This window comes from Leucoraja erinacea, chromosome 3, assembly GCF_028641065.1.
Source record: "Leucoraja erinacea ecotype New England chromosome 3, Leri_hhj_1, whole genome shotgun sequence".
NCBI lineage: Eukaryota > Metazoa > Chordata > Chondrichthyes > Rajiformes > Rajidae > Leucoraja > Leucoraja erinaceus.
In genome coordinates this window covers 38,430,315-38,452,533 of record NC_073379.1, presented here as the reverse complement: position 1 = coordinate 38,452,533, position 22,219 = coordinate 38,430,315, and the positions used below count along the sequence as shown (strand labels likewise).

General features: G+C 45.4%; 1 non-coding gene across 1 annotated transcript; it reads right to left on the bottom strand.

Annotated features, from left to right (window-relative positions):
- Positions 1 to 2,386: 2,386 nt before the first annotated feature.
- On the bottom strand, positions 2,387 to 2,500 carry trnal-caa (transfer RNA leucine (anticodon CAA)). The gene is made up of 2 exons: positions 2,463 to 2,500; positions 2,387 to 2,432 (listed from the first exon to the last, which is right to left on the bottom strand). It is a non-coding gene; the product is annotated as a tRNA-Leu (tRNA).
- Positions 2,501 to 22,219: the final 19,719 nt, after the last annotated feature.

Genomic DNA, 22,219 nt, shown 5'->3' with positions numbered 1-22,219 from the left:
TGTCATACTATTGGTATCTGGATAGGTTTGAGAGGTGTTAATCCTTCAGCATTAATGTACAAAGAAATGGATGAAAGAAAATCTTTTATCGGTCACAATAACATTAAATTATTAGATTGTTATAAAAGGTCCAGCACTGGTGTTCCTCTGCTTCTCACCTTGGTCTGGTCCACATGTGCAACATAACCCAAGTTGACTCATAACTACCCTCTGAGAGTAAAACACAAAGTACATGAGTAACTTCACGGGTCAACCAATATCTCTGGAAGACATGGATGTTGGGACATCCATGAAGAAGGGTCCCAGTCCAAAACATCACCTATCCATCCATGTTCTCCAGAGATTCTGCCTGACCTGCTGAGATACTACCAGTAGCTGCACTTCCTTGTATCTCCACTACTTTCTAAGAGCAAACCACTCAGTTATCAGGTAGAGTTAGCTCCACATGCTCACATGCCATGAATGAATAAATAAAAATACTTCAGTGCAGGGCAGCTGAAGCAATTCTGCCACCATCATCTACTGCGACAAGTGATGGCTTCCACTGATTGTCGCCGGAAGCTTGTGTCCTTTTCAGGATGGACGAAGACAGCGAGGTCAACATTTGTAACAAGATGGACACAAAGAGAAGAAAAAAAGTTGAAGCAAAGCTTCCCTTGATATTCTAGGCCCACATTTTTTCCATTTACCCTCCTGTATAGTCTAATTTTACCTGGCCATTCCATTTTAGTAACTGTGTACTTAGCCTCTAAACTCACCAGACCTCTGGGCTTTTCACCAGTTAAATGCTGTTTGGATTTACCTTTGCTTGTACCAGCATTGACGACCTAACATTTGCCAGCAATTAAATCCATCTACCAGAGATTTGCACACTCAGTCTGTCAATGTCTCTATTATTTCATTCCCGTGTCTGCACTATACATTCTACCACCATTCTTTGTGTCATCGGCAGAAGTGGATATATGATTCTCTATCAAAGTCATTAATCAATATAGTGAATAGTTGAAGCCCCAACAGGGATAATTATGGGTTTGTGCTAGTTACTTCCTGCTCTCTGGAGTGCAAACCTGTCATCTCTTCACCACACCACCATAATTTACCATCAATTCCATAAGCTTAACGTTGCAAACATTTTTTTTTAAACTGGAACTTTATGGAATGCTGTTTGGAAGGTTATGGAATCTACACCTCTCAACGATCCCTGTCCATTACTTTAGTCACTTCATCAGAAATGTAATTTGGACATGACCTGCCCCTTATAAATCCGCGTGACTCTCACGAACAGCTCGCATTTCTGGAAATCTTCGTTCACTTTGCTTTTAATAATAGACCTTCATAACCATCTACAATGGATAATAGACTGGAGGTTTAATTTTTCTCTCTCACATTTTACTTCAGTAGATTTTACATTTGTAAATCTTTCAAATTAAGGAGGGCAGTCATTGAATTGAGAAAGCTTTGGAAGATTGTTGGTAAAGTATTTCCCAATTATTTATTTAAAACCCATGGGCTGAAAGCCATCAGGCTCTGGCAATATCCTTTTATTTCTTCACGTACTTTCCTAAAACAAAGCTTTTGGTTGAATATATTGTAATATGGTGAGAATAAAACACAAGGTGGCAGTGTGATCACACAAGTCCACTGATAGTCAGAACGGGGGAGGTAATCTTTGACAGCACTGTGGCAGTGGCCAATATAGTCATACAAACCATTTCATGAATCTGAAGATTTATATTTGTTGCCAGTAGAACATAGAAAATGCATCACGGCTTAGACAGGGGTGAGGTGTCAGATGACTGGAGAGTGGTTAACATTGTGCCTCAATTTAAGAAAGTTTGTAAGGAAAAGCCTGGAAATTATAGACCAATGAGCCTAACATCTGTGGTGGGTAAGTAACTGAAGAGGACTTTGAGGGTTAAGATATCTAGGCATTTGGATAGATAGGCTGATTAGGGATGGTCATCATAGTTTTATACATGAAAGATTGTATCTCATGAAATTCATTGAGTTTTTTGAAGACGTAACCAAGAAGGTAAGCCCCTAGATATTATCCATACAGACTTCAGCAAGACCTTTAATAAGGTTCCACATGGTAGGCTGCTCTGGAAGGAAAGATTACATGGCATCCAGGGAGAACTAGCAGCCTGGTTACAGAATTGGCTTCATGGAAGGAAGCAGAAGGTAGTGGTGGAAAGTTGTATTATGGACTGGAGGCTTCTGACTAGTGGTGTACCTCGGGGGTCGGTGCTGGTCCCATTGCTGTTTGTGGTTAATATCAGATTCAGATCAGATTCAGATTCAACTTTATTATCATTGTGCAGTGTACAGTACAGAGACAACAAAATGCAGTTTGCATCTCCCTAGAAGAGCGACATAAAAAAGTGTATGTCAGAAGTGGGATTCGAACCCACGCCTCCAGTTGGAGACCAGAACACCCGCTTCAATGCAGAAGGACTTTATTCCTTGAGTCTGGCGCCTTAGACCACTCGGCCATCCTGACATCAGCTATTTAGATGAGAATATGCAAGGCATGATTAGTACGTTTTCAAATTACCCTAAATTAGATGACATGGTAAACAGTGAAGATAATTATCAAACATTACTGTAGGATCTTGATCAGCTAGGCAAGTGAGCTGAAGAATGGCAAATGGTGATTAATGCAGATATGTGTGAGGTGCTGCATTTTGTTCAGTCAAACCAGCAGGACATTCACAATGGATGGTAGGGCCCTCGGGAGCAAAGATCTTATATCTTTGCTCGGGAGTGTTGTAAAACAGCGGGATCTGGGAGTACAGACAGGCCCGTACGAAGCTTTTCAAAAAGGGGGGTGGCATGACAGGATTACAAAAAACTTAATGTGAAATAATGTGCGTGCAGTGCACATCAAGAGCACGAAGCGTGAAGTCCCTCGATGCCAGGGTCCAGGGCCCAAGGGGCCCTGGAAGCTCAGGGGTTTTAGATGCTTTCTGATCCATTTTGAGCCTTATTTTGGAGCATTTTTGCACCAAATTTATGACCAATATTTCAGAAATTAACAGGAATCTGGAGGTAGCTTTTTCACACAAAGGGTGCTAGGTGTATGTAACGAGCAGCCAGAGGAGGTAGTTAAGACTGGGACTAAGTTTAAGAGACATTTGGACACGTACATGGATAGGACAGATTTAGATGGATATGGGCCTAACGCATGTGAGTGGGACTAATTTAGATGTACATGTTGGTCGGTGTGGGCAAGTTGGGTTGAAAGGCCTGTTTCCACACTGCATCATTCTATGACTAAAAAGTGAAGAAGAAAAATCCATGTAGATAAGTAGAGCAGATTTGAAAGAGGAGTGAAATGTAAAGGCAGAGAGAGGTTTATGGGTGGAAAGGAACATAGGAAAGGAGGGGGGAGTGGACTTGGGCAGATGGGTGAAGGGAAAATAGTCACAAAGTGCTGGAGTAACTCAGTGGGTCAGGCAGCATCTGCGGAGAATATGAATAGGCGACGTTTCACAGAGTGCTGGAGTAACTCAGCAAGTCAGGCAACATCTGTGGAGAACATGGAAAGGTGACATATCACAGAGTGCTGGAGTAACTCTGAGTCAGGCAGCATCTGTGGAGAACATGGATAGGTGATATGTCACAGAGTGCTGGAGTCACTCAGTGGGTCAGGCAGCATCTCTGGAGAAAAGGTATAGATATAGTTCGGGTCAAGACCGTTCTTCAGTAATATTCATGATGAGCCATGCATAGACATTCCTGAATGTTACCCAAACCATCGTGAGCTACTTTGTTATGGTGCTTGCCCTCTCCTATAGCAGGACAGGACACAAGCTTTGGGACACGGTGTGAAGCTGTTGCCGTCTGTCCCAGCCTCGTAAAAACCAGGATGGAGTGGATTTGGAGAGGATGTTTCCACTAGTGGGAGAGTCTAGGACCAGTGGCCACAGCCTCAGAATTAAAATACTTCCTTTAGGAAGGAGATGAGCAGGAATTTCTTAAGTCAGAGGGTGGTGAACTGTGGCATTCATTGCCACAGACAGCTGTGGAGGTCAAGTCAAAGCACATTTTTCAGGAGGAGATTGATAGATTCTTGATTGATACGGGTGTCAGAGGTAATGGGGAGAAGGCAGGAGAATGGGTTTGAGAGGGAAAGATAAAGTCATAGAGTGATACCGTGTGGAAACAGGCCCTTCGGCCCAGCATGTCCCATCTGCACTAGTCCCACCTGCCCACGTTTGATCCATATCCCTCCGAACCTGTCCTATCCATGTACCTGTCTAACTGTTTCTTAAATGTTGCGATAGTCCCTGCCTCAACTACCTCCTCTGGCAGCTTGTTCCATACACCTACCACCCTTTGTGTGAAAAACATACCCCACAGATTCCTATTAAATCTTTTGCCCTTCACCTTAAACTTATGTCCTCTGCTCCTCGATTCACTTACTCTGGGCAAAAGACTCAACCATATCTATTCAAATCATGATTTTATACACCTGTAAGATCATCCCTCATCCTCCTGTGCTCCATGAAATAGAGTCCCAGCCTACTCAACCTCTCCCTATAGCTCTGGCCCTCTAGTCCTGGCAACATCCTCATAAATCTTCACTGTACCCTTTCCAGTTTAATGACATATTTCCTATAACATGGTGCCCAGAACCGAACACAATACTCTGAATGTGGCCTCACTAACTTCTTATGCAACTGCAACATGACCTCCCAACTTTTATACTCAGCCTGACCCGCTGAGTTACTCCAGCACCCTGTGAAACGTCACAGAACAGGGCAAGATTAGCAAGTTTTCTGATGATACAGTGAGTGGTTTTGCAGATAGTGAAGATGGTTGTGAAAGATTGCAGCAGGATCTGGATCAATTAACCAGGTGGGCAGAGGAATGGTTGATGGTTGCAATGTGTTCCTTGAAGGTCGTGTCGCAGGTGTATCAGGTGGTCAAAAAGTATTTTGGCACTTTGGCCCTCATCAGTCAGAGTATTGAGTATAGAAGTTGGGAGGTCATGTTGCAGTTGTATAAGACGTTGGTGGGACCGCATTTAGAATATTGTGTTCAGTTTTGGGCAACATGTTATAGGAAAGATGTCAAACTGAAAAGAGTACAGAAATCCCCATCCTGGATCAGTCCAATCAGGGTTGTGTCATCCGCAAACTTGAGAAACTTGACAGAGGTGTCTGTGGAGGTGCAGTCATTGGGTGTGAAGTGGTGATTGGAGGGGGGTGGGTGTAGAAGGGCCCAGTCTTTGCAGACTGAGGTCAGGCTGTGAGTGGGTGTGAAGTGTTGGTTGGGGTGGGAAAGGGTCCACTCTTTTCATACTGGAGTCTTGCCTTAAGTAGGTGTGAAGTGGTGAATGGGAAGGAGAGGGTGTAGGGTCCATTCTTTGCAGACTGTGGTCTGGCTGTGATTGTTGGGGAAGGGGTACCAGGGTTATGTTTCTGATTTTCAAGCCTGCAGTAAAACTCATTCAGGTCGTTCGGCAGCTGACGATTTTCCAAAGAGCGGGGGGCTTTCCTCTTATAGCTGGTGACTTCTTGCATGCCCTTCCAAACTGAAGAAGAGTCATTAGCTGAGAACTTGCTCCTCAACTTCTCAGAGTACCTTTCCTTGGCAGCTCTGATTCCTCTTCTCAGCTCTTTATCGATTAGGCTATCTTTTAACTCTTTAACGATTAGGCTATCGGCTTGACGCATATTTGCCCCCAACCCCCCCCCCCTCCCCCCGATCTCAAAATGGAAATGTTACATCTGTATATAATGATCCCATTAAAATGTGTATTTATGACACAAACTATGGAATTCATATGTTTTAGTATTGTTATCAAGGAAAAGAAAGCAGTTCCAATTGTTTGATATTATTTGATATTGTTTAATATTATTCATATGGAGGAGAAAATATAATAGCTCTAAAACCTACCTTACTTTTGCAATCTCACTCAGGATAATCCCCCTTTCCCTCTCCCCTCCCCCATCTCTCTCTCTTCTCTCTCCCTTCCCCTCTCTCTCCCCCTCTCTCACATCCCCCTCTTTCTTGCGGGGGGAGGGGCGAAGATGAAGGTAGCGCAGGCCCATGGGGGGGGGGGGGGGGGGGGGGGGAAGGGTGGCGTGGGCCCAGTGGGGGTGGCGTGGGCCCAGCGGGTATCAGTGGTGGTGGCGTGTGCCCAGCAGGGGTCAGCGAGGGTGGCGTGGACCCAGCGGGGGTCAGCCAGACCCAGCGTGGACCCAGCGGGGGTGGAGTGGGCCCAGCGGGGGTCAGTGAGGGTGGCGTGGGCCTAGCGGGCGTGGCGTGAGCCCAGCGGGGGTGGCGTGGGCCCAGCGGGGGTGGCGTGGGCCCAGCGGGGGTGGCGTGGGCCCAGCGGGGGTGGCGTGGGCCCAGCGGGGGTGGCGTGGGCCCAGCGGGGGTGGCGTGGGCCCAGCGGGGGGGTGGCGTGGGCCCAGCGGGGGTGGCGTGGGCCCAGCGGGGGTGGCGTGGGCCCAGCGGGGGTGGCGTGGGCCCAGTGGGGGTGGCGGTGAGCCCAGTGGGGGTGGCGTGGGCCCAGTGGGGGTGGCAGGGCGGGGGTGGCGTGGGCTCAGCGGGGGTCAGCTGGGTAGTGTGGGGAGAAGATGGCTTGGGCCCTGACGGCGAGGGGAGCGGGCTCCGCCGCAGCGGCGTCTGGTGTTGGGGTTACAGCCGTTGGGTTCAGATTCAGCCACTCCTGCCCGGGGACGGGAGAACAGAGAACTGGCCATTTCCAAAGTGGAAACGTTGATTATTTTTTTCCCGATTTAAAAAAATCTGATTTTTATTTTTTTATTTTTTTTAGTGACTTTTTTCTTAGGGGGAAAAAAAGGGGAGTGCGGTCGCACCCAACGCACCCCCCCTTCGGATGGCCATGACAGATCCTGGAAAGTGGCATCACAGGTAGATAAGGTGGTCAAGATGGCGTTTGGTCATTGGCAGGGTATTGAGCATAGAAGTTAGGACGTTATGTTCTAACTGTACAAGACGTTGGTAAGACTGCATTTAGAGTATTCAGCTTTTGTCACCCTGCAACAGGAAGGATGTCATGAAGCTGGAACGAGTGCAGAGAAGATTTATGAGGATGTTGCCAGGACTCGAGGGCCTGAGCTATCGGGAGACATTGGGCAAGTTAGGACTTAATTCTTTGAAGCACAAGAGGCTAAGGGACGATCTTATGGAGCTGAATAACATCATGAGGGAAACTGATGTATTTTACTCGGGGACAGGGAATCAAAAACCAGGGGACATAAGTTTAAGGTGAGGGGGGAAATTTTAATAGGAACCTGAGGGCAACATTTTCTCTCATAGGTTGGAGGTGGGTATAAGGAATGAGCTGCCAGAGGAGGCAGTATAATAACAACATTTAAAAGATAAGTGGGTAGGTACATGGATAGGAAAGGTTTTGAGGGATATGGGCCAAATGCAGTCTAACTTAGATGGGATATTTGGGTTGACATCCCAAAGTACAACATCTCACATTTGCTCGGATTAACCTCTATCTGCCATTCCTGTAGCTGATCCATATCACACTGTACATGCTGATAGCTTTCCTCCCAGCTTGCAACTCCACCAATGTTGGTGTTGTGTGCAAACTTATTAACTGCCCAAGATAGACACAAAAAGCTGGAGTAACTCAGCGGGACAGGCAGCATCTCTGGGGAGAAGGAATGGATGACGTTTTGGGTCGAGATTCTTCTTCAGACTCAAAACAAAAACTAACTGTCCGTCTGTATTTACATTTGAGTCGTTTATATAAATCACAAACAGAGGTCCTCATTCCATGCAGAACATCAGTAGTCACAGATCACCATTCAGAATAACACCCTTCCACCACTACCCTCTGTCCTCTATGCAAATCCAAGCTACCATGCCACGGGGGATCCTATGCACCTTAATAAAATCTGTCTGTGGCCTCCTGCAACATTGTGACAATGCACAATGCAAGCTGGAGAAACAGATCACATCTGTTGGTTGAGTTTGTTATCAGCTTCGCTGACTCAGTATTGCACCAATTTCAGATAACTTGCTAATTTAATTCTTCTGTAAGGTTACCCTTTGGAATCTTGAGATACAGTGCCCTTTGGCCCACTAGTTCATGCCGCCAAGCCATCACTCTGTGATATTAACTCAAGTTCACTATCCACATACACTGCCTAATCTTCTGGGCATTTTCAATCATCTCCTTTTGTCTTCATATCTCAGCCACACCTCCAACCTTTTATCAAAGATCTTATAGCGGAGCAAGATAGGCTACTCCTGCTAAACAAAGATCTTATAGCGGAGCAAGATAGGCTACTCCTGCTAAATGCAATGGACTGACGTGTAGTACGCTATGGAGGGGGATCATGGGCATTTTCCACGCCCATTTTAGCAACCTGAGCCTACCTAACCCGACCCGACTCGCACTGTAATCAATGTTGCGGGGCAACAGTTTGTGTGGGTCAGATTCATAAATCTGTCAGTTCAAACTTCTTGTCAAGAATAAAATTTGATTCTGGTAATTGTCTTTTTTAATGTTTTTTAAATCATTTCTTTTTAAATGGCTCACAAGCAGTGTTTGAGTTGATTTTGTAGTAACCGGAACCGACCGACCTGCAGGGTGATTGACAGGGGGGACTTTTTGTGCGTGATTATAGGGTTAGATTCATAATTCAATTAGTTCATAATTCTGTTGATTCTTGTTAAGGAATAAAATGTTTATAAACACACATACATGAAATTATATAAATGTATATAACACACACAATTATATTTCTTCTAAACCAATAATGAACTTTATTTCAGACTAGACAAGGGACATTAAATAAGAAACATTGTAAATAAGAAACATTGTCTTGGGGCACTCTCTCTCCCCGCTGCCCCGGGCCCCGCACTCCTTCTCCCCCGCTGCTCCCCGCACTCTCTCTCCACGCTGCCCCGGGCCCCGCACTCTCTCTCCCCGCTGCCCCGGGCCCCGCACTCTCTCTCCCCGCTGCCCCGGGCCCCGCACTCTCTCTCCCCGCTGCCCCGGGCCCCGCACTCTTCTCCCCCCCGCTGCCCCGGGGCCCGCACTCTCTCTCTCCCCGGGCCCCGCACTCCTTCTCCCCGCCCCGGACCCCGCACTCTCTCTCCCCGCTGCCCCGGACCCCGCACTCTCTCTCCCCGCTGCCCCGGGCCTTGCACTCCTTCTCCACGCTGCGGATCCAATCTTTGGCCGGAAGCAAGAAGGCGGGACCAAGAAAGCGGTGCAAGATGGCGGAACAAGATGGCGGAGTCAGCTTGCTAAAATGTGTCCTGTAATCACCCATGAAACCGCCCATGAGCGTACCTCACGTTTGCGTGAGAGTAACCTATCTTGCTTCGCTCTAAGATCTTTGCTGCTAAATGCAATGGACTGACGTGTAGTACGCTATGGAGGGGGATCATGGGCATTTTCCACGCCCATTTTAGCAACCTGAGCCTACCTAACCCGACCCGACTCGCACTGTAATCAATGTTGCGGGGCAACAGTTTGTGTGGGTCAGATTCATAAATCTGTCAGTTCAAACTTCTTGTCAAGAATAAAATTTGATTCTGGTAATTGTCTTTTTTAATGTTTTTTAAATCATTTCTTTTTAAATGGCTCACAAGCAGTGTTTGAGTTGATTTTGTAGTAACCGGAACCGACCGACCCGCAGGGTGATTGACAGGGGGGACTTTTTGTGCGTGATTATAGGGTTAGATTCATAATTCAATTAGTTCATAATTCTGTTGATTCTTGTTAAGGAATAAAATGTTTATAAACACACATACATGAAATTATATAAATGTATATAACACACACAATTATATTTCTTCTAAACCAATAATGAACTTTATTTCAGACTAGACAAGGGACATTAAATAAGAAACATTGTAAATAAGAAACATTGTCTTGGGGCACTCTCTCCCCGCTGCCCCGCACTCTCTCTCCCCGCTGCCCCGGGCCCCGCACTCCTTCTCCCCGCTGCCCCGCACTCTCTCTCCCCGCTGCCCCGGGCCCCGCACTCCTTCTCCCCCGCTGCCCCGCACTCTCTCTCCACGCTGTCCCCGGGCCCCACACTCTCTCTCCCCGCTGCCCCGGCCCCGCACCCCGCACTCCTTCTCCCCCGCTGCCCCGGGCACCGCACTCCTTCTCCCCGCTGCCCCGGGCCCCGCACTCTCTCTCCCCGCTCTCCCGTCTCCCGCACTCTCTCTCCCCGCTGCCCCGCACTCTCGCACTCCTTCTCCCCCGCTGCCCCCGCACTCCCTCTCCCCGCTGCCCCGGGCCCCGCACTCCCTCTCCCCGCTGCCCCGGGCCCCGCACTCTCTCTCCCCGCTGGGCCCCGCACTCTCTCTCCCCGCTGCCCCGGGCCCCGCACTCTCTCTCCCCGCTGCCCCGGGCCCCGCACTCCTTCTCCACGCTGCGGATCCAATCTTTGGCCGGAAGCAAGAAGGCGGGACCAAGAAAGCGGTGCAAGATGGCGGAACAAGATGGCGGAGTCAGCTTGCTAAAATGTGTCCTGTAATCACCCATGAAACCGCCCATGAGCGTACCTCACGTTTGCGTGAGAGTAACCTATCTTGCTTCGCTCTAAGATCTTTGCCTTTTATGTCTCTTTATTTGATTTCCCTCTCTCTCTCCATCTGTCTTCATTAACCAAATACCTCAGTAAACAGAGTTTTACCACAAGTGACCTTGGCATCAGCCCATAAGAGATTGTCCTATCTGACCATCCCGACACCTCTGCAACTTGAAACTAATTTCCTTCTGAACCAATAACTGTTATTCTTTCCACAAATGCTGTTTAGTTCGCCGAGAATTCTGACATTTTCCATTTTAAATTTCCATTTTCAGCATTTGCGGTTTATTGATTTCCAATTTCTTTTTTTGCTACTTATTGCAACAGCTAATGAGAAGTGCGCCCTTGTTTTAACAGCAGGGGTCTCTCAGAGTGTGGAAGCAAATTAAAGGCCAGGAATAATTATTTAGCATTTCTGCCATTATGCTAGTATTCCTTATTTCTATCCCTTAATGGACCCGTTCCATTTACTTTTAAAGATCTATTTAAGTTTATCATCATCTTTGATTTTTTTAAATTTTCTTGTATTCACTCTTGCCTCAACCTCCACACATAATTTGACTTGTATGCTTATGCCTTTTTTCATCCAGGGTACCTTAAGAGGGCTTAATTTTCTCTTTCTTTGGCAGAGAAAAACAAAAGAGTTCCACGTTGTCTTGTGTATCCTTTCTCATTCTAGCTGCCCTCATTCAACCACTAAAAGCTTACACTGTACCTCAGTGCACATAGCAATAACAAACTAAGCTAAACTAAACTAAACAGAACAGTTCTGAAGGCATTGCATTACCTGGGTATCCTTATTGGCTTGTCCCACTTACGAAACCTTTTCAGCGACTGCCGGCACCCGTCATAGGTCGTTACAGGTCGCCGGAAATTTTCAACATGTTGAAAATCCAGCGGGGACCAGAACAAAGTACGACTCTTTGGGCGACTACTCACGACCATACAGGCTTCACCCCACGCGACATGTCACCAGGGTGTCGCATGTATAGTCGTGAGTAGTCTGGGCAGTCGCCCAAAGAGTCATACCTTGTTCTGGTCCCTTTCTGGTCATTGCTGAATTTTCAACATGTTGAAAATTTTCGCCAACCTGCAACGACCTATGACGGGTGCTGGAAGACATCGAAAAAGTCGCCTAAGTGAGACAGGCCCATTAGTGTCCTCTCCAACCCCCATCATGGGTTTCTCCCTGTCTCTACACATAAGATGTAGGGGAACTTGGATAGGTTCTTCAGGCCGTAGAGAAGGAATAAATTATCCTCTGGCTGGAATGCTACCATGCCCAGGACAATTTCCCCCATTGCACAGGAGATACCAATGTTGTAACAGTGTGGCTGGAGGTACATTCAGTGCTGCAGCAGAAGTCTTCAGTGCTGCAGACGGCAGGACGTTAGGCACTGCTAACTCTACTATTGTCGATAGTATTACTATAGATAGTATCTACTATTGTAGAGTATAGTCCTTTAACAGCATGTGGAATGAATAAATTGGCTGGAGATTGTCTTCCTTGATGGTGGAAATCTTAGGAGGACCCTGTAATGAGTTATCTGCTTGGAACTAAGAACTGAACCTGAAGCTACACTCTTATACTCTGCCTTCTATTTCTCTCTCATTGATGGCTTTGTCCCATTTTCTTAAACTGCTGTTTTGTTTCCTCTGATATATGCAGTAACTCCACCTCCACCCTATTTCTTTCTAGATATTCCCTACTTATGTTCTATCCCGCAATGTTTAATGCCCAGCTCTACTAGCTCTGACATCTACACCTGGTTTCCCATAGAATATTACTAGATCCAATTCCACTGTTTTATTGCAAGGACCTGCGTGCAGATCCTCAACAGCAGCTCTCCTCTCCATGCTATCAGCCAACTTATTACACATGCTCTGTAAATCCTGTTGGACGAACGTCAGAAATAGAAGCACAGAAAGATCATGTGGCTCCTTAAACATGCTGCCATTCAACAAGATGGTGAGTGCTTCTAACTTTTAGTCCAATTTCCTTTTGCTTGTGACATGCACTCCTTTTCTCTTTCTTACATATTGAAGCTTGTTTCATTTCTTGTAGAAACTCCCCAAGTACTTCCAATCCCTGCCTTTGCCATTTTAAGCCTTTGCCTCTCCCTTATTTAACCTTTATTGTGATAATACTGGGTTCTTGCTCCTACCATCTCCTACTTGTCCAGAATCAGTTCCAACGACGCAAGGAAGAGAAGGTGTTGTCCACACCTGGACTCTTTAGCCATCCATTCAGTCGCCTGACCTCTTAGGTTCTGTGTTAGTTTGTGACTGCCTCACACAGATGATTACTCTTGAGTTTATGCTTCTTACTTTAGTGCCCATCTCTTTCAGTAGTTTTCAGGAAGTTTGTCTCCTTGGATCTACCGATATTGAATTACCCCCAAACTTTTTCCAGGAGCATGGAGTTAAAGGGAGAACAGTGGGCTGCACTGTGGCACAGTGATCCAGGTTCAATCCTGGCCTCTGTTGCTGTCAGTGCGGAGCTTGCTTGTTTCCCAGTGCGTTTTCTCTGAGTGATCTGGTTTCGTCCACATCCCAAGATGTGCTGGTGTGTTAATTGCCCATTGTAAATTTTGTTTAGCGCGTAGGTGAGATGGAGTCTGGAAGGAGTTGATGAGAAAGTGGGGAGAATTGCTTAACAGCGAAAACTAATGGGGCAATGGGAGTTCTCTCTGAGCTGATATAGAGGCGATGGGCTGAAATAGCCAAAGTAAATGGGCAAATTAGAGTGTAAATTGGGGTGGTTGGAAAATCACTGAGAGTCAGTAGGGACTCAATGGGCCAAATAGCCTCCTTCCATGTCATAAAATATGAACTACTAGAAAAAACTCTCTTGTTGCCTCAAGATACCACTCATCCTGATGCCAGGAGGATGACAACATCCCTGGGGCATTGACTGGCAAACTTAATTTGCCATACGGAAGATTGGAGTGGAGAATGATTTCCAAGGTCTACCCATCAAGCCTCACTAACAAAATTATAGTAGGACGATTTAAGCAAAAGTTCTCAAAATTAGAACATTTTAAAGTTGAAAACAAGGTTAGATTTTTGGAATTATTGAAGCAATGGCAATGTAGATCTCAAGAAATCTTCCCAATCGGATCCAGCCATCCCAGTTACATGGACCTTTCCTTGCTATCTAGCACCATCAGACATCAATTCAATGGGGGGGACTATGTATAAACACAGCTGTAATTTCTATATGGTGAACCCAAAATGTTCAAAAATACCCTTTAATAAAATCTGACAATGTGCGCTTTAACCACAGGTGATTTTTTTTCTATTACAAATCTCAAATTGTGGAGTACAGAGGGAAATAAATAAATGATGGGTCTTTATCCCAAACATTACGAAGGGCACTTTGTACTTCAAAAGTTGTGCCAATTTCACAATGTAAAGGCAGTAAATACTAACAGATAAGCCATCATTCTCAATCGCAGATTCAAGCCATTAAGAATGTTTGATATTTACCTCATATTCTTTAGGGCCTGTCCCACCAGCATGCAACTGCATGCATCTAGCGCGACCAAACGTGGTGGCTTGAGGCGTACGACCTTGCGGGGCCGGTCCCACTTCCAACCGCGGAGCCGTCTGGAGTTGTGCGGGGCTGGTCCCGACATCAAACTCACCAATCAGCTGGGCAGGAGGCGGGCTGAACGGCACGCCGGGCGGTGACATCATCGCGCAATGCCACACGCTAGGCGTACGCCGTCAAGACGCTGCATACGGCGTTAAGACGCTGTGTATGCCCGTCAAAGCGCTGTGAACGGACTCAATGCAGCTGCGGGCCGACAGGCCGTTGTCGCATGGAATTTTTGGTCAGTGTCAGTTTTTCGGAGCCCCGCGTGATGTCGGGATCAGCCCCGCACAACTCCATACGCCTCCGGCGATCGAAGTGGGACCGGCCCCGCGAGGCCATACAGCTCAAGCGACCACGTTAGGTCGTGCTAGCCGCATGCAGTCGCATGCTCGTGGGACAGGCCCTTTAATCCTTGATATTCTGGAACCTGGTTTGTGTATTGAAGGATACGATGAATGATCTGTTGGCTTGGTGCTGAAATACAGGACCTCAGGCTAATTAAAGTACACCGCTCTTGGCATGATCTTTAATTAGAGCGTGCATTAGGCCTTCTATGGACTCATTCAGAGTTTCCACTCAGCCATATAGGAAGTTGAGTATCAGGTGCAAAGTCAGAGTCCTCTGGATGAGGACTTGATACTGACTTAGATTAAGCTCTTACATCCTGTTAAGTTTGGTCACAGTAATCATATGGAATCACCTAGTTATGGTGCTTAGTATGCAGGAACAAAGCACAGAGCATTATTGCAATGAGTGATTGTTACAATTTTACAGAATTAAGTGCTTGGAAAGCAAAGAAAGTAAATGGCTTAATATGGTTAAGCATAACAAATACAGCCATGAATATGTTACATAATTGATGAATTGGATTAAAAGCCATAATAAACTGCAAGAAGACAGTTTAAAAGGAAACCATACATTTTAGTTATCACATCTATCCTCCCAGTCTTGTGCCAAGTTCCTCTCAACTTTGCTGTTGACAAATTCAACTTGTAGGATTGTAGCATGTTTTTGCCTTTTACGGGTAAGACTCGCTTAGACAATTCATCTTAATATCTTTGATCACTGCATGTACTGGAGAGGGTGAAGATTTACAAAGATGTATCTAGGCCTGGAGAACTTTAATGGTGACCAGCAAATGGGTTTATTTTTTTTAGAACAGGAAGAGATATATCTAAGACGCATAAAAATATGTGAATCTGAGACATAGTTAACAGGAAAGACCAAATTCCCTTGAGATCAGTAACCTAAGAGGTTGGATTTAGGGTAATTGGTAGAAGGTTGAGAGGGGAGGTGAGGAGTTTTATTTCACACAGGAACTAGTGAAATTCTGAAATTCCCTGTCAGAAAAGATACTGGAAGCAGAACCCTCCAATACATTAAAAAAAAAAGCAATTGGACAAGCATTTCTTATGTTCATAAGTTCATTAGTGATGGGAGTGGAATCAGGCCATTCAGCCCATCAAGTCTACTCGGCCATTCAATCATGGCTGATCTATCTCTCCCCTTTTAACCCCATTCTCCTGCCTTCTCCCCATAACCCCTCTCACCCGTGCTAATCAAGAATCTGTCAATCTCCACCTTAAAAATATCCATGGACTTGGCCTCCGCAACCTTCTGTGGCAATAAATTCCACAGATTCACCACCCTCTGACTAAAGAAATTCCTCCTCATCTCCTTCCCAAAGGAATGCCCTTTTATTCAAAGGCTATGACCTCTGATCCTAGACTCTCCCACTAGTGGAAACATCCTCTCCACATCAAGTCTATCCAAACCTTTCATTATTCGGTAGGTTTAGATTCGGTCCCTCTCATCCTTCTAAACTCCAGCGAGCAGAGGCCCAGTGCATCAAACGCTCATCATATGTGAACCCACTCATTCCTGTGATCATTTTCCTAAACCTCCTCTGCACCAGCGCATCCTTCCTCATATATGGGGTACAAAATTGCTCGCAATACTCCAAATGCAGTCCGACCAGCACCTTATTTAGCCTCAGCATTACATTTCTGGAAAGAAGTATGCAATGGAGCCTGGACCATCACAACCATGTTTGTGGTACATCACTAGACATATTGATTTTTTGTTGGATTGGGTGTATATTCTAATAGAACATTTGATTGTTGGATCATGCTGTGGCATACTGGTCTGACTCAGTATACCATCCCGTTCTTAATGTGTTGCTTATTAATATCCCTTCTGCTCCTGATTCGTAACAATGTGTGTGCAGTAGAGCAAGCCTTTCATCTTTCCTACAAATGCCTCTGGGTTGGATGGATATGGAAAAGATTATAAGCACTCATGCTGTGGTCCGATTCACATCGGCCATGGTTGGGTTAGATTTTGATTTTGTACCTGAACAGATGTTTACTGTAAAATACAAAGTAGCAGGATAAGAGTGGGGAAGTGGGATGGGTCTCAATATTTTATTCCAGACACAAAGTCAGGGGGTCATGCAAGATCTGTGGAGGGAATGGATGGCCTCCGTTTTGGGTCAGGACCATTCTTCGGAGTTTGAAGAAGGGTCTCTACCCGAAACGTTGCCTATCTAGTCCCTCCACAGATGCTATCTAAGCTGCTGAGTTACTCCAGCATTTTGTGCTTTGTTCAAGATTTCAACATCTGCAGTTCCTTGTGTCCCCAATATCTTATTGTTGCACATCATGAACATGATGGACTCAGTGACAGTCGGTGTGCTGCAATTTTCTATAAATCTATATGATTTTAGTCGCTTTGGAATGGGAATTTGCATGCCATTGATTTAGCAAAGAGTGCAAAACAGTGAATATATATCTGGTGGGCTAAAATTCAGGAGGATGTTCGTACTCCATGCTCATCGTAAAGGTTTGGTCAAATGAACTGAAGATCGTGAAGCTTCAGAATTAATGCAGCAAATATGCTGCAGTAGCAGAGTGATTAAATAAATGGACTGGTTGGTTAGAAGTGTGATCTAATGACCAGAGGCTTGAGTTCAAATCCCACTATAGCAGCTGGGGAATTTGAATTCCTAGTCAAATAATAAGAAAAAATGAAGTTACTATCAGTAATGATGACCTTGAAACTACTGGCTTGTTATGAAAATCCATCTGGTTCATTTATGCTCTTCGGGGTAGGAACCCTGCCAGTCCGACCTGATCTAGTCCATATGCGATGCAGAACCCACGCAAATAAAGAATCTTAATTACCCACTGAAGTAATCGAGTAAGCGATCCATTCAAGGGAAGTTACTGATGGACATGGAATTCCAGCTTTGCCAACATGGAACTCCTCTTTCGAATAAATCAATAATAAAAAGAATCAAGGATTGTGCCACAAAATCTTAGTACATGTTGATTCCATTCGAAGTGCAGCAAGTTCTCATTACATCCCCACGTTCTCAAACGATACGGTTTTGTAAATGTGGGGTTACAGTTCCATATGTTTTGCGTTCTGTTGTAGATTTAAACAAAATGAATGTGACTGCTTCCGTTATTTGGCCTTCTGGCTTGAGTTGATATTGACTTCGCTATAACTGATGTTCCCAGGTTCAACTCTGTCCATTAATACATTTTCAGTCTTTGTGGGCGGAGGAGATATGTAGCTGTTTGTCCTGCATCTAAAGGTCCCATGGACTGTGTTGCCCTGGTTCTGCCCCTCAGCTGCAGTAACCTGCTTTGCATATTTCAAGAAATGTAAATGAGTGAGACCAAGAACAATGGCATTTGCTGATTCAGCCGACTGGGTAAACTGTGGCCCTATTTTTGCAAAAATGCAGTTCATTGTCAAAATCCCAAAATAGTAAAGGTTAAAATGAAACATCTGCCTTGTATATCGTTCAGTCAAAAAAAGAACACTAGCATTGCTCTAAAATCTTACACAACTGATTGCTGAGAAGAAAGGCAATGTAGTCAGGGCCAGAAAGAAAAGGTCAAAATTCCTACAGTGCTTTCCATTCTCTCAGAATAGTGTTTTACATTCAGTGCGACATTTAGATTTATGCAGCGTTGGAAGATCGACAACCAAATCGACAGCCAGTCCCCCCCCCCCCCCCCCCCGCCAACGAAATCCACTCCCCAACGCCATATTCAAGAGTCAAGAGTCAAGAGTCAATTTAATTGTCATTTGGACCCCTGGAGGTCCAAACGAAATGCCGTTTCTGCAGCCATACATTACACACAAATAGACCCCAGACACAACATAATTACATTTTACATAAACATCCATCACATAGCTGTGATGGAAGGCCAAAAAAACTTATCTCTCCACTGCACTCTCCCCCCCCCCCCCGAAATCAGAGTCAAAGTCAAAGCCCCCGGCTGGCGATGGCGATTGTCCCACGGCCATTAAAGCCACGCCGGGTGGTGCGAGGTCGCACACCGGGTCTTGGTGTTGGAGCCCCCGGTGTGCGCTCGCAAAGTCCCGCGGCCATTCCAGCCGGCGGGGCAGTGGTGTCAGGCCCCGCTCCAGGAGCTCTTCAACCCCGCAACACGGATAGGGAGTGAGATTTCGCCGTTGACAGGAGCCCCGAAAAGCGCGGTCTCCCTCCAGGGAGCCGCGGGCTCCTGGTTCCGCCGTCCACAGACCTGCAAATGGAGCCTCTTCTCTCCGTAGCATCAGCAGCAGCACGGCCTGCATACAGCAGCAGCAATTTACAGAGCTCAATCCACCGCTCCACACGTCCGGTCTCGGCCAGCTCCGCGACGGCAACGGTGAGTCGGCACCAGAGTCCCCGGCAGTTCCAGTTGGAGGCCGCTCCTCGTTGCGGCTCCGCACGACAGCACCCACCCGACGAGAAAATTGGTCGGGTCTCCAGTGCAGGGAGAGATTCAAAAGTTTCCCCGCCCCCCCCCCACCCCCATCCCCCCACACACACACCCCAACATAAAATAACAAAAACTACATAAAAACACAGACAAAAAATAATAAAACGCGGACAGGCTGCAGAGGCCGCTGCTGGCCAGAGCCGCGCCGCCTACCGGACAATACGAGCAATAGAATAAAAAAGTGCAGGTGATCGGTTTTGTGTGGTGGAGTGAGGGATAAATATTGACCTTCAATCTTCTTTGAAATAAAGCCCTGAGAGGTTGTCGGCCTATCTGAGAAGGAAGGTGAGACCTTGGTTTAGTGACTCATTGAAAAGTCAGCAACTTTAACTACAATACTTAAATACACATTAATCAGTATGGCAGTATTCATGGTTAAGTCTGCATTTGGGGATTGGTATGCACACAACTTTAAATTTTAAGGGGAGAACGTGTGCTTTGAATTATAACAGGTGACAAGTTGTGAAATTGGCCAAAGCATGGGGGATTGTGTGCTTCATAAATAAAAACACTGGAAGTTTGAGATAGGAAGTGAGATTTAGCATGGCGACATGCCCATCAAGTCCCGCTGAACATCAATCATCCATTTACACTATTTCTAAATGAATTTAATACAAATTTATTCTCTTCACACTGTTATCAATTCTACCACTCCCTGCATACTAGGGGCAATTTACAGAGATCAATTACAAATCCACACGTATATGGGATGTGGGAGGAAACAAGAGCTGCCGGAAAAACTCACCCAGTGCAGGAGAGGCCGTGCAAACCCTTCACAAACAGCACCCACCCAATATGAAGATGGACCCAAGTCCCAACTCAGTAGGCAGTGGCTCTACAGACTGTGCCACCCCCCTGGTCACCTACCACTGCGCTGCACATCTGGTTGAACCTTTACAAAGCCAATTATATTGTGTCAACTACCCTCTGGTTCCGTATTTTAGGAGGATGTGAATACTTTGCGTGAGAAAAGTTGTAGAATCTCGATTTATCAGAATGTTCCCCTTTATCCTAAGAGGCCCCCAATTTTGGAAAGTCTGGAAAAGTGGGGATTGTTCTCATTAGAGCAGAGAAGGTTGAAAACAAAAATACCGATGGCTTCAACCTTTCAAAGGTGTTCCAAATAGTCCCCAGAATATATTCTTAAATTAGACACAAAATGCTGGAGTAACTCAGCAGGTCAGGCAGAATCTCTGGAGAAAATTGATAGATGATGTTTTGGGTCAGGACCGTTCTTCAGATTGATTGTGGGGGGTGGGAGGAAACTGAAAGCAAGAAAAAACCAGGACAATTCCAATGATTAAATAAATGAATCAATTTATTAAATATTATTACATTTATTAAATATTAAATATTAAATGAATGTCCATGACCAATACGACCAAGACTTAAGATGATTGGCAAATATATCAAAGGCAACCCTCCTTACACATAAATGGTTGACATCAGTAATGTTTTTATAGGCAAGATGGTGGAGACAGATTTATTCTAGGGTTTCAAAAGGGAGTTGAATCTGTATTTGAAGGAAAAAAAATTGCAGGACTTTGGGATAAGGCTGTGAGGCCTCCTTCCGTTATCATGTTTTGTGGTTTTCATCCATTATGGGCAGAATATCCTAGGCAAACGGGATATTATTGTCATTGGCATGGGTTGCAAGAAGACTATGCTCCTAAACTCTAGATATGTGCTTGTGTCATTGGCACTCCATTGGGGCAGGGTACATTGTTCAGGATATTGTAGAAGTAGGAAAATTGATCCTCTGTTTGGTTCATACTTCAACTATGTTTTTGTGGCCTATTAAATTGCTGAGTGAGATGATTCTTATTTCAAGCAACAATATTATTCTTCCTTGTGAAGCTGCTGGTGGTGTTGGTGAGGAGGTGGGTTTTTGTTGGCAGGGCAGATTCAACCACTTTTGCATTTAGAGGTTTCATTTGCCTGCTTTTTGTTTACAAATCCTTCTCCATTGCCAGGGCTGGGCTTTGCTTTTGCCACTTCCATTGCTTGTGCAGAAAACAAAGATGGAAATCCCTCTGTGTGTGTTCCCATCACATGGTGTTGGAGGACAGAGGGAGGACAATTTTGTGAGACCACAAAGGTTTTGGCTGTGTCGACATCTCAAAATAGTGTTGATTATATACAGAACATTCTGCTTATAATCTGGCCCCCAGATGGTGGGACTTTTAAAAAAAGACCTCCCTATGCTGCTAGGAGTGGAATCCAATCAAGAAGGTGCTCAATATCTCCACAGTTTCTAAATCCCTCCATAGTTGACTAAATCCCTCATGCATAACGTGAAGGTGAATTGTTGGATTCCGTGTGAGTTTGCAGACTGCAGTTGGTGCCATGTTTCCCATATTAGGATAGCAATTACATTGGAAAAGTACTTCCAGTGGCGACGTGAGCAGATGGCTGCTTAATTTCGAGCTCCCGATAGCAAGTTTAAAACTAGCCTCCCTTAATTCACTAATTGCTACATAATTCACAGTTTTCTGTTTTGGAATGAGTGGGGGAGCGACAACTAGAAGTCAAAAGAAACGTGACGGACGAGAAAGAAAGAATTCACCGGAGATGGACAAAGCTCAAAGCTCAAAAGATGACTCAGCAGAAACCGTGCGCTCAATGCTACACAATATCAGTAAGGAAATACATGACTTCAGGACTGAATATAAAGTGGACACATAAATTTAAAGAAGAAATCAAAGAAGACATGAAAACCGAACTCAGAGTACTGAAGCAAGAAATTTATCATAAACTTTCTGCAAACTCCAAACAAATCCACGCCCATGAAACTAGACTAAACAAAGCTGAAGCACGAATTGAAGAGGCTGAGACAATTAACATGGCTGTGAAAAATGTGCTGTTTAAATCTATGAAAAAACAGAAAGCCATGCAAGAAAAACTGACTGATTTGGAAAGACGGTCTAGACGAAATAACATTCGCATCTACGGCGTACCTGAAGAGAAAGAAGGCAAATCCATGTCTGAATTTGTGGAGCAACTTTTAAAAACTGAACTCGTAATAACAACGGACACCAACGTACGGATCCAGCGCACGCACAGAGCTTTGGCTCGCAAACCGGAAGGTAATTCACCACCTAGGTCTATAGTGGTAAATTTCCTGGAGTTCAATACCAAAGAAATGGTATTGAAAAAGGCCTGAGGAAAGAAGATAATGATTGACGGGCGACGTCTATCATTTGACCACGACTATGCAACGGAGGTTGTCCAGAAGAGCAAGGCATATAAGGGAATAAAGAGGGCCCTGAAGGAGA